A 12,131-nucleotide genomic window follows, 5' to 3' on the forward strand; every position below is an offset into this window, starting at 1 on the left:
TGCATCTTGTTGGCAGGGCCTGGGTACTGCCAGCACTTCAGCTGCAAAGGAGACTGGGAAAGAGTGTTTCTGGCTTTGGCATGTGGGGAGGGGTTGGAAAGGTCCCCTAACATACAAAGATGTTCAAAAGGTACTGGCATCCCTGAAATGTAATGAAGGTCTTCAACCATGCCCAATACTTTTTGGGAACTTAATGTGTTCTTGGCACACAGCTCTGGGTCCGTTCACCTTCTAAAGGTAAACAGGGCCCTGAAATCACCTTTCCTCACTCTCCATCCACATGAATTAGGATGAATTGACTCTAGGGATGCATGTGTGACTCAGACCCAACTAATCTGAATATCAGAACCTCAGTGATTAGTTTGGAATGATATGTGAACCAGTCCAAGGCAACTAGGTGTCACCTTGGCTTTTTGCTGAAATAAATGAGGACTTGGGCTGAGAGGATGGAGCCTAGAGCAGCTGGAAGCCAACTTCCTACTGCAAAGAACAGAGATGAAAGACAGGGGAAGGAAGACCAAATCCTGATGTATTTTGTGCTTCTTGGTACCTGAATCAGTCAGACCACCTTTTATGTGAGCATATAAATTACCTGTCTGCTTACACCAAGCCAATTTGCATAGTTTCCCATCATTTGTAATCCATCAAGTCCATATTAATATTTTTATTTAACAAACTATTTTTTATTTTTTATTTTTTGAGATGGTGTCTTGCTCTGTCACACAGGCTAGAGTGTAGTGGTGTGATCTTGGCTCACTGCAACCTCCGCCTCCCGGGTCCAAGTGATTTTCCTATTTCAGCCTTCCGGGTAGCCCCCGACTACGCCCGGCTAATTTCTGTATTTTTAGTAGAAACGGGGTTTCACCATATTGGTCAGGCTGGTCTTGAACTCCTGACCTCAGGAGATCCACCTGCCTCGGCCTCCCAAAATGCGGGGATTACAGGCATGAGCCACCGTGCCCGGCCTTATTTAATAAACTCTTTGAAGTAGGTACTATTTATTAACCCTATTCTACAAATGAAGAAACTGAAGCAAAGAGATTAAGTAGTTTACCTAAGGCTACCTAGGGGCAGAATTCAAATCCAGGAGATACAATTCTGAGAGCTAACAAATATTCCGCTCTCCTCGGTGACCCAGGAGGATTCACAGAGGAGGGTGTGACATGTAGACTGACATTTAACCCCAAGAGGGCATAGGGATTTGTGGGGTGGGGTGGGGAGAAGAGGCTTCCAGGGGACGGAACAGCTTGGGCAATGACAAGGCCTTTTCTGCTGAGAGGAAACTTCACCTGAAATTCACTTGCCCCAGTCCTGAAGCCTGTCCCCAAGCGGTTCCCTCTTGGAGGGGAGCATCAAACCCCATTTCTCCAGGGCCACCTCTACCCTCCTGGCTTCTGGACCTCTGCCGCCGCCCTATGCTACACGTCGCTGCCTGTCCTGCGGTGGGTCCCCTGCGGGAGGGGGGACCCCTGATAGGGAGGGAGGAGGTGCGGGCCCAGATTTGGGCGCGGGACCTGGGTTTCCGAGGCAGGAATCCAGCAGTCTCCGGCTTCAGCGGCTTCCAGCTTCCCGGCTCCCGGCTCCCGGCTCCCGGCGGGGCGGGCCCGGGGAGGAGCTCGGCGCGTCCCCGCCCAGAGGCGGAACGGAGGGCCGGGCCGGAGCGGGGTGGGTAGGGGACGCGAGGCGGAGCGGGGCCCCACACAGGCCGCGGCGGCTGGCTCGGGCCCCTACGGTCCCGGCGGCGGCTGGAGGAGGAAGCCAGGCGGCTGGCGGAGGAGGAGAGAAGGAGGAGGCCGAGACCGGTGCGCCGCTCTCCGCAGACTTACTTCCCCGGCTCAGCAGGGAAAGGTACGGTGCGCCCGCTCTCCGGCCCCGGGCCCCGGCTCTCAGCTTCCCTCGGGCGCAGGCAGGGGCTGCGGCCGCAGCGAGAGGGTGAGGGGCCCAGAGCGGTCCCCGAGGGCTCCGCCGGCGCGGGGCTTGGGCGGCCAGCGCGGCGCTCGGGCGCTCGGGCGGGGGTGCGGGGCGTTCCGGGAGGCTTGCGGGGAGCGGGGGGCGCCGCGCCCCCCTGGCTCCCGCGGTGGAAAGCAGTGGTGTGGGCCGGGGTGGCGGTGATCCCGGCGCTAGGGCTGCGCGGCCCGGGCAGGGCGCCGGGGGTAGAGTGCCCGACGGACCCCCGAGCTGCGTGCGGGAGGGGAGCGTCCCGGGTGCCCGGCAGGCGCGCCCCGTGGGCGCAGACAAAGCCGGGCGCGGACGCCCCGCGACGACTCGGGCTGCCGGGAGGGTGGGCACCGGGGAGAGGACAGAAGGCTCCCGAGTGATGGCCCGAACGCCAGGAGAGGCTGTGCTGACCGCTCTGGGCTCCGGGCGTCCGGGTGGTCCCTTTGGGGCCCCGGGCAGGGTGAGGAGCTGCTTTCTCCTAAGGGCCAACTAGGGGCTTACGGGATGCCCCGGGCTTGGCGGGAGCCGGGCTCGCAAAGGGTTCGGGTGTGTTGGACGGCTCACTTTGGGGGAGGGGCTGAGGGAAGCCACTGCCCTGGGGTAGGGACGAGGGCTCCTTTAGAGCAGTTGAGGGGCCCGCGGCGCTTGAGCCAGGGGGCTTGGCCCGATGAGATACGCGCAGTTCCTGGCATGTATAGTGAGAGGTGCCCACAGGTTGTTTGCAGAACATTGCTGTTGGTGGCATATCACGTACCAATCTGTGGGGGGCAAGTTGGCCATGATTGGAGCCAGCAGTAGGTGCCCTGGGGTTACCGGGAGCGGCGCGGGCCGGGGTGCCATGCATCCGAAAGTGTGTGCGGTGAAGCCCCCACATCTGCATTCGGCCACCTCTGCCCCCTTGCCTCTTGTTAGGCGGAGAAAGCATCCCAATTCCTGCCGCTGGCCTTGCCTCCGCTTGGGCTCCAAGGTCCTCTCCCTGTCCCCCTTTCTGCAGTTACCCCCGCTCTCTCCGGTGTTAGAAGTGGCTTCTTTCCCCCTGGATCGTCCACAGCTTTATGAGAAATATGCTTTGGCACCCTGTCTCTCCAATTTTGTAGCCCCCTTTTTGCCTTATTTCCTCATTCCCTCCAGCTTCAGACCTTTTTCCCTTCACAGCAAAACTTCTCTGGAGAGCCTTCTGCACTCGCTTCTTCGGAGCACAGCTCTTCCGTTCTTTAGCTGGCTTGCCCTGACTTCAGTCCCACCCCTTCACTGAAACAGCCTCAGCCAAGCTCTCCAGTGAGCTCCACGCCCCCACAAGCAAGTCTTCTTCCACCTCTCCTGGTCTCCTTGAACACTCTCCTTCAAGAACCAGTATCCTCCCTTGGCTTCTCCTGGTTTTCTTCCCTCCTTGGCTGCCGTTTTTCTTAGACTTCTTTTCAGACAACTCCTTCACTCAGCTCCAAATGTTGGAGGGCCCCAGGGCTCTGTCCATAGCTGCTTCTCTCCCCGGTCTATTTACAAACTCTTCCCCGTTTCATTCTTTCTTATGATTTTAAAAATCAAGCATCAATTTGCAAACATACAGATCTTAAATGTACATCATTCTGATAGTTTTAAATAGCAGATTTTATCTCCAACCCCAGCCTCTCTACCTAACCCCCATCTGATGATTTTTGACGTCCTGGGTGACAAAAAACTTAATACGGATGAAAATAGAACCCTGATGGCACTCCCCAGGCCTTCCCATCTCAGTGAATGACCCATCATCTACTCACTTTTTTTATTCTTATTTTTATTTTTTGAGACGGAGTTTTGCTGTTTTCGCCCAGGCCGGAGTGCGATGACGTGATCTCGGCTCACTGCAACCTCCGCCTCCTGGGTTCAAGTGATTCTCCTGCCTCAGCCTCCCAAGTAGCTGGGATTACAGGCATGCGCCACCACGCCCGGCTAATTTTTATATTTTTAGTAGAGATGGGGTTTCACCATGTTGCCCAGGCTGGTCTCAAACTCCTGACCTCAGGTGATCCACCCGTCTTGGCCTCCCAAAGTGCTGGGATTACAGGCATGAGCCATTGCTCCTGGCCCATCTACTCACTTTTAAAGATGGGAAACCTAGCCGGGTGTGGTGGCTCACGCCTGTAATCCCAGCACTTTGGGAGGCCAAGGCAGGTGGATCACCTGAGGTCGGGAGTTCAAGACCAGCCTGACCAACGTGGAGAAACCCCGTCTCTACTAAAAATACAAAATTAGCTGGGCATGGTGGCACATGCCTGTAATCCCAGCTACTCAGGAGGCTGAGGCTGGGAATTGCTTGAACCCGGGAGGCGGAGGTTGCCGTGAGCCGAGATCGCGCCATCGCTCTCCAGCCTGGGCAACAAAAGTGAAGCTCCATCTCAGTCAAGAAAGAAAGAAAGGAAGGAAGGGAGGGACGGAGGGAGGGAGGAAGGAAGGAAGGAAAGAAGGAAGATGGGAAACCAGGGAGGGAGGGAGGGAGGGAGGAAGGAAGGAAGGAAGGAAGGAAGGAAGGAAGGAAGGAAGGAAGATGGGAAACCAGGGAGGGAGGGAGGGAGAAAGGAAGGAAGGAAGGAAGGAAGATGGGAAACCAGGGGCACAACTCCACCAAGAGCAAGTCCTTTTGGTTCTTTTCACAAAATTGATCTCAGGCCTGCCCTCTGTGCTCTGACTCCACTGTTACAGCCCCAGGCTACCTGCCCCAAGCCAAGCCAAGCCACCTAACCCTCTCCCCAGGTCTGCACTTGCCCTCTTCTGATATATTTTAGTAGAGCAGCAAGAATGATATAGAAACTGTTGATGGGACCATCTCATTTCTCTAAAATTCTTGATAGCTCCCTATCACACTTGATTAAAATCTCAAAGCTTTCCCTCAGCCTACCAGACCCTCCCCATTCTGGCCACAGCTGACCTCCCCAGCCTTATCTTGACCACTGTCTCCTCTGCATTCTCCCTGACAGACACATCTGAATCATTTCTGCCCTTTGGACACCCTAAGCTCTCTCCTGCCCCAGGGCCTTTGCTTGTGCTATCTTTCCTGCCACGAGTGTTTTTCCAGTGCCCTTTACTGGCCTGGCTTTTCTCCTTCTTATTTTTAAGGTCTTCACTTAATTATACCTTCCTCAAATGCCTTCCCAGTCTTGGGAAGTCCCCCATAATTCATCATAGCACCTGACTTACTTTCTATATTATATTTATCACAGTTCACAACCATTTGTTACAGTTGTTTGTATATTTGACTTATCTGGCTTCTTAAGGGCCGGAACCTTGACTGAAAGGACCAGTGCTGTATCTGGAGCATCTAGCACAGTGCCTGGCATATAGCTGATGCCCAGGAAATCTGAAGCCAGGTGGGCAGATTGGGGCTGGGTTGGGCAGACAGGTGGGTATTGCAGTGAGCACAGGAGCCCCCTTTAAACTTCAAGTGACCCTGAGGATTTTAATTTTTTTTCCACAAAAGCAATTGTGCAGATTGCTGCAAGAATCTAAGGGCGCCAATGGGATGTGAAAAAGGGAAGTGGAGAAGGTACGGGTGGCTCGAGAGCAGGCCTGTATGTCGAGGGCAGCCGGTGGGATGTGAGTCTGTGCGTGTCACTGTGGTTGGGGTAAATGATTTCCTTTGCTTTCTTTGGTAGAAATCCAGGCTGGGTCAGCAGAAGGATATGTGTGCATGTTGGGTGGGAGGGAGATTCTCTAGCTCAAAAGATGTGGGCAGCCTGGGCAGCCAGGAATTGATTTCAGCCCACTCTCTTGGGGGACTGCTGGGTGCCTAGCCCTGGGTGGTCTCTCTCTAGACTCTTGCCTTTCTATCCACAGCTTTCCTGTTTGCACAGAGGAGCCAGTTGAGTGTTAAATTGTGTGGCTGGTACTCTCAGAATGGAAGGCTGAGAGCTAGGGGACCTCAGATCTGGGACAGAGGGGAGCTGGGCCCTGGACAGGGGACAGGGGTGGACCAAGGTAACACCACGACGTGGGTGCTAGAACTAGGGGCAGTGGTCCAGATCTGGGATCGGGCTGGCATGCCTAGGAAAGGCCTTGAGCTGGGATAGGTGGGGATGAGGAGGGCATCCTGGGTGGGAGGAATCAAGCAGAGGTCAAGAGGCAGGGCAGGGCCCTGGCATATTCACTGGATGCCCTGCATTGTTCTAAGGACTTTGCAAATGTTAACTCCTTTAATCCTCTTAAAGGCTCTATAAGGTAGGTCTTATTCCCATTTTACAGATGGGAAGACTGAGTCATAGTCATACAACTAAATAATGACAAAGTGAGGATTGAATCTAAGCAACTTGACTCCAGAATCCATGTTCAAAATCAGTACACTCTGCTACTTCTCTCATGCCTCTCAGTTATGTGTCAGCCAAGGGCTTCCTAAGAAGAGGCTTTTCCTGCCTCCCAGAGGTGCCTGGCCTTGGGGGCTGGGGAGGTGGGAAAGAAGTTACACCCTTTAAGGTAGAAGGGATCCTCACTTGGAGTGGGTAACCGAATTTTTCTGCTTCATGCCCCGCTTTTTCTTCCAGGAGGGGCTCCGGACCCAGACCAATGGGTGGGGCATCACGTGCACTGTGATTTTGGGGTGCTGGGAAGGTCTACTGCTTCTGGTTCAGCTACTGCTTTCTGCCTGAGATGCCATCATTAGAATGTCACCCTTCTGGGTTTAGCATTGCCCTTGTCATCTGCCTGTAAAATGGGATTAGAGGGACTTTTTTTCTTTGCTCCCTGGAGGTCACATGCTTGAGTGCCTTCTCCTTGTAGACTCTGAAAGGAGGAAAGGCTTCCCCTGGGATGCCAGGCTGAGGAACTGGGCCAGGAAGGGGGGAGGAGGGTGTGACAGCTCTGCCCTGGGAGGCTTTCCTGTTTGGCATGAGGATGGCTCTGGGCAGGTGACCTGGCCTCCCAAGGACCTGACTGGCTGGCTGAGGAACGGTTTGCTGACCACACAGGGATGGGGTCTGTTTTCTCCGAATTCTGAGCCCCAGAGTTGAGGGGATCTGCTCATCTATCTGGACAGATCCTGCCAGCCTCCTAGGAAGACAGGGAGGCAGGGTTCGTGGAAACTGAGGCACAGGGAAAACATTGCTGTCGGAAGCTCACCAGCCTTCATGGTTGTCAGGAAGGGCTCCCTTCTCTGGCAGGGGAGCATGGAGGAGGCCTGTCCACGATGCCCAAGTCCTTGTCTGCTGAGTTGCAGTGAAGGCTGTGGCTGAGCCTGAGGTGGACAGGCTAGAGCTGAGGTGGACTTCCTGACAAGTAGTCACTGGGCCTTGTTAGCTGTGGTTAGCACCTGGCATCTCCTGTGCCCCAGCCTGGTGTTCAGAGCCTTTGGGAACACAGGACATGGTTCCTGCTCTCCAGGAAATAAACGTGAGCCATGCCAGGTGTGATACAATGAGGTCCTCCTCCCAGAGGAGGTGGTGCTTTGGGAGGGTTCTGAAATCTTGGGCGGCTTTGGCTGACAGAGGAGGGGATGGCATTCCTAAGGTGGAGGAGAAGTGGGTTGAAGCCAGGCCTAGAGTGGTTTGAAGCCAGGTTGGGAAAGGCCTTGGCTGCCAAGCTGCTGAGTCTGGCCTTGATTCAGTAGGCCCTGGGGAGCCTTTGAAGGTTATAGGGCATGGGGGCAATTACCTGATTAGAGCAGTGGTCTATAAAAGTGCTTTTCAGACTCGAATGCACATAGATCACCTAGGCAGCTTGTTAAAATGCAGGTCTGTCCTGTCTGATTCAGCAGGTCTGGGGTGAGGCCTGTGACTCTGCATTTCTTTCTTTCTTTCTTTTTTTTTTTTTGAGATGGTGTCTTGCTCTGTTGTCCAAGCTGGAGTGCAATGACAGGATCTCGGCTCACTGCAACCTTCGCCTCCTGGGTTCAAATGATTCTCCTGCCTCAGCCTTCTGAGTAGCTGGGATTACAGGTGCCCACCACCATCTTTAGTAGAGACAGGGTTTCACCATGTTGGTCAGGCTGGGCTCGAACTCCTGGCTTCAAGTGATCCGCCTGCCTCAGTCTCCCAAAGTGCTGGGATTACAGGCGAGAGCCGCTGCGCCCCGCCTGAGACTGCATTTTTAATAAGCTCCTTGGCAGTGCAGTGCTGCTGCTCCATGGAGCGCGCTTTGTATAGCAAGGATTTAGACTGCAGTCTTGAGGGATGAGTGCAGTTCAGGTGGGTGGAACAGGTAAAGGGAACCACCTTGGCTCCTGCGGCTCCTGTGTTTCAGGATGTGTAGGGAGCTGCCGGTGTAGGGGGTGGGGGTGGTGTAGGTGGGCTGGGGGCAGGACAGAGGGCACTGTAGAAGATGTGAGATGCAGGGGCTCTGCTGGGAGCTGGAGCTGTGTGAGGGCCTCCAGGTGCTTGGGTCATAGGCCAGGAACATAGGTCTGATTTCCAGGGCCCCTAACTGTAAGGAGCTCCCAAGACTATGAGTGGGTACCTTGAGTGACTGTATCCCAGGGCAGGGTGACATGCAGACAGCATGGAGGGCACCTTATCTCTCCCCACAGCTGAGCCTGGCACTGCGGGCAACCAATCTGGAGTGAGCAGCCTTCCTCCAGCCAGGGCAGGGCGGAGAGATTGGGGAAACAGCTGATCCAGCCCTCTAGCTCCAGTTGTGACGTGTCCTCATAAAAGACCGTAGTCTCCCCAGCTGCCGGGCCATCACCCCAGTATGTGCAGTGCCCGTCACCCTGACCCAAGTCCTTGTTGCCTGATGGTTACGTGAGCTGCTGTTGGGGGATCTTATCCCACTCTGGCCACCTCTGCGGTATACATGGGAGTAGCGGGGGCCTGGATGCTTCTCTCTGCTCTGCCCTGGCTGGGCCACTACAGGCAAGTGTCTGCTCCTCTCTGAGGTGTCAGTCTCCTCATCTGTAAACTGAGGGGTTCAGGTCCCTCCTTGGGGGGTTATCACAGGGTTTGTTGGGTGGGGCATTGCATCTTCCCAGAGAGTCAGCTTAACACATTTTAGTTTAATCTTAAGTATTAAAGTTAACATTAAGACTTACATGGGGTCGAATTAGCAATTTGCTTGCAAGAAACCAGGTTGCTTTGGGGCTCTCCCAAGGCCCCTTGCACCTCAGACTCTAAATGGCCTGCGGTGGGTATCTGAGGACACTGGTCGGTTGAGTCCCCCCAGATGCTAGCAGGGGGGTAGCAGTCACCACACCTAAAGGAAGGTGCAGAGGGCAGACACAAAGGGCAAAGGTTCAGCTGCCCTGGGCAGTGCCATGAGGGGCTGGCAGGGTAGGGGTTGACTGGCTCTCAGTCTGAGCTCCCCAGGTATCCCACACACGCCTCCTCAAAGGAGGGCAAGGCCAAGCCAATCACACCCCACTTTGATCCCTGCCCCTGGGCCAGGCTGTCCTGCGGGATGGGAGGGGATAACATTTCTCAAAGACTGTTCTGGGCAGTCTCAAGGGTTCAGGGGACAAATAAGGATAGAAACTGGCAAATTCACTCCACTACCCTATGGGAGGTTCAGAATACGTTTAAGAGAATTAAAGGCCCTGACAAGTCCTGTAGAAAAGAAACTGTTGAGTGTTTCCCAGCCTGATCTGACCATGGAAATCTTTTTTTAAACGACTGCCAATAATGTCCCACCCACCAGGAAAACACCTGCTGGGAGGAGCTGATGTGGAAAGATGCTGCTCACTGGAAGGCCATGAACGTGGTAGCACAGGTGGACTTCCTGGTAGAGGTGGACTTGGTGGGATGGGCACATTTGGACAATCAGTAGAAGAAAAGAGCACTGCAGAGAGAGAGAGATGCCAGGCTCCCCTCTGAGGCCTCAGTTTCTTCATCTCTGTAAATCTTTGCCCTCCATGTCTGCCTCCCCACCTTCCTTTGGGTGTAGTGACTGCTACCTCCCTGCCAGTGCCTGTGGGGACCTCAACTGACCAGGGCCCTCAGATGTGCCTGTCCCACCTCTACCAGGAAGCTCCCCGCCATCCTTCCTTTTCTCCCTGGTATTTCTGGGCTGAGAGCCAGCCCTGGGTTCTTTTGGCAATGGCTCTGCCTCACTGGGTAAGTGAGGAAGGATCTGGAAGGACCTGTCTGGTGCCTGGGATCCCCAGGTAGCTGGGCCTGGGTCTTCTGGATTCTTTTTCTTTTTTTTGAGATGGAGGCTCACTCTGTCGCCCAGGCTGGAGTGCAGTGGCGTAATCTCGGCTCACTGCAACCTCCACCTCCTGGGTGCAAGCAATTATCTTGCCTCAGCCTCCTGAGTAGCTGGGATTACAGGCACTCACCACCATGCCCGGTTAATTTTTGTGCTTTTAGTAGAGACGGGGTTTCACTGTGTTGGCCAGGCTGGTCTGAAACTCCTGACCTCAGGCAGTCTTCTCGCCTTGACCTCCCAAAGTGCTAGGATTACAGATGTGAGCCAGCCCGGCTGTCTTCTGGATTCTGAGAGGGCCTTTTCCTTATACCTCCTGGGCATCTCCTCGCTCTGCAAGTTCTCCCCAGCCTTTCATCTCAGAGCTTAACACAGCAGGGTTGTGAACTCTGAACAAGAAGCTAAGCCTCTCTGTGCCTCTGTTCCCTCATTTGTACCAGGAGGCTAATATTTCCTCCCTCCTAGGGTGGCTGGGTTGTTGTGACACTCTAATACCGGTTGGCTGCTCTTACTACTGTGATTGACATGGCTGGAGGAGGGACCCTGGGGAGGGTCCTGTCATCGTGGACATGAGGGAAGAAGGCAAGAACCAGCAGAAAGCAGCACAAGGCTTAGGGTGGGGTCCTGGTTAGACCAGAGCAGCCTGCAGAGGAGAAGAGTGAGGGTGCAAGTAGCTAGCAGGACTGGCTTCCTGGAGGAATGGCCAGTGGGGTGGGGAGATCTGGACAGGATGAGAAGTCACAGGTTTGGGTCTGAGAGTCAGAGGATCCTGGTGGGTGTGTGTAGGAGACAGGCGGCCTGCGGGCAGGGAGGAGGCGTCAGGGACTGCCTTGGTTCACTGGGCTGTGGCAGCCCACAGAAGGTTTTGAGCAGGGCAGTGATGTGATCAGAGCAGTGCATTAGTGAGAAAGGAGGCAGGGTGTGAGTGATGGTGGGCTGTGGGCGGGGACGGTGCTGTGCCCCTTCATGGACTTGAAGCTTGGGGAGGGGCCAGGTTACAGACGTGACCCTCATTCTCAGACTCTCAGGGCAGTCAGTGAGGCTACCCTGCCTTGCCTCTACCACACCTCCTTTCCTCTTCAGTGTGAGGCTCTTTGTTCAGCAGCTCAGGTTGGGGAGATGGGGTGTGGTTGTTTTTTTTTTTTTTTTAGAGTCTCACTCTGTTGCCCAGGCTGGAGTGCAGTGGCGCCTCCCCGGTTCACGCCATTCTCCTGCCTCAGCCTCCCAAGTAGCTGGGACTACAGGCGCCCGCCACCATGCCCGGCTAATTTTTTGTATTTTTAGTAGAGATGGGGTTTCATCATATTAGCCAGGATGGTCTCGATCTGCTGACCTCGTGATCTGTCCGCCTCTGCCTCCCAAAGTGCTGGGATTACAGGCGTGAGCTACCGCGCCCTGCCGGGATGTGGTATTTTAAATAGTACCCAGGAGGAGATACGGTGGTGCCTGAGGCAACGTTGGCCCTCCGACCTGACCTGGAGGCCCTGGTGGGGCATGCTCAGTGGATTTTCCTACCCAACCCCAGCTCCACTCTCTTGTCCTCCTTTGCCCCTTTGCCTTTCTTCCTCAAGCACGTAGGAGCCCACTACTTTCTAAATCCGGGGCTGGGAGGTTGGAGGATGAGGAAAAGCATCTGGGTTCTGGTGGAGCATGGTGGCCTAGCTGGGGGCCATTGCAGTACCCCTTAGTCCAGATTCCCTTCTTCACCTGCTTCTTGAGGGATGGCATTAAGGAAGGTGTGACTTACAGCCAGAAGAACGAGCACTTGGGAATGAGTTGCAATTTATTAGAAAACAGAACAAAGAATCTAGCCACCCCTGCCAACTCTGTGCCAGGCCCTGGCAGACACATGGGTCCTGTCTTCCCCATACAGCCTCATGGGGCCTGAGTGAGGCATGATGGGTCTCACTCAGGTTCTGGGACATCTGGCTTGATGCCCTTTCCTCAACCCCACGGCTCTCTCAGAGCCTGTCCTCATACCTTCAGCTGCTCCCCACCCATAACCAGACCTCCGGGACAGCCCAACTCAGCCACCGCACCTCTGATTGTGGCGGGTGGTGGTGATACTCCTTGCAGGCTGAGTTGGCTGGATTTTA

At 54.9% G+C, this 12,131-nt stretch overlaps 1 protein-coding gene across 4 annotated transcripts in view; it reads left to right on the forward strand.

Moving 5' to 3' along the window:
• Positions 1 to 1,618: 1,618 nt before the first annotated feature.
• Positions 1,619 to 12,131, forward strand: part of SMOX (spermine oxidase) — a 39,479-nt gene continuing 28,966 nt past the window's right edge. For 3 of the 4 annotated variants that reach the window (XM_025400184.1, XM_025400186.1, XM_025400188.1), the window contains exon 1: positions 1,619 to 1,848. The gene's annotated coding sequence lies outside the window, so the exon portion shown is untranslated. Of the gene's footprint in view, positions 1,849 to 8,528; positions 8,686 to 10,850; positions 10,853 to 12,131 lie in introns of those variants that run through there. The other variant, XM_025400185.1, reaches the window with a different exon arrangement.

The sequence above is a fragment of the Theropithecus gelada genome, chromosome 10 (assembly GCF_003255815.1).
Source record: "Theropithecus gelada isolate Dixy chromosome 10, Tgel_1.0, whole genome shotgun sequence".
In the NCBI taxonomy this organism is placed as follows: domain Eukaryota; kingdom Metazoa; phylum Chordata; class Mammalia; order Primates; family Cercopithecidae; genus Theropithecus; species Theropithecus gelada.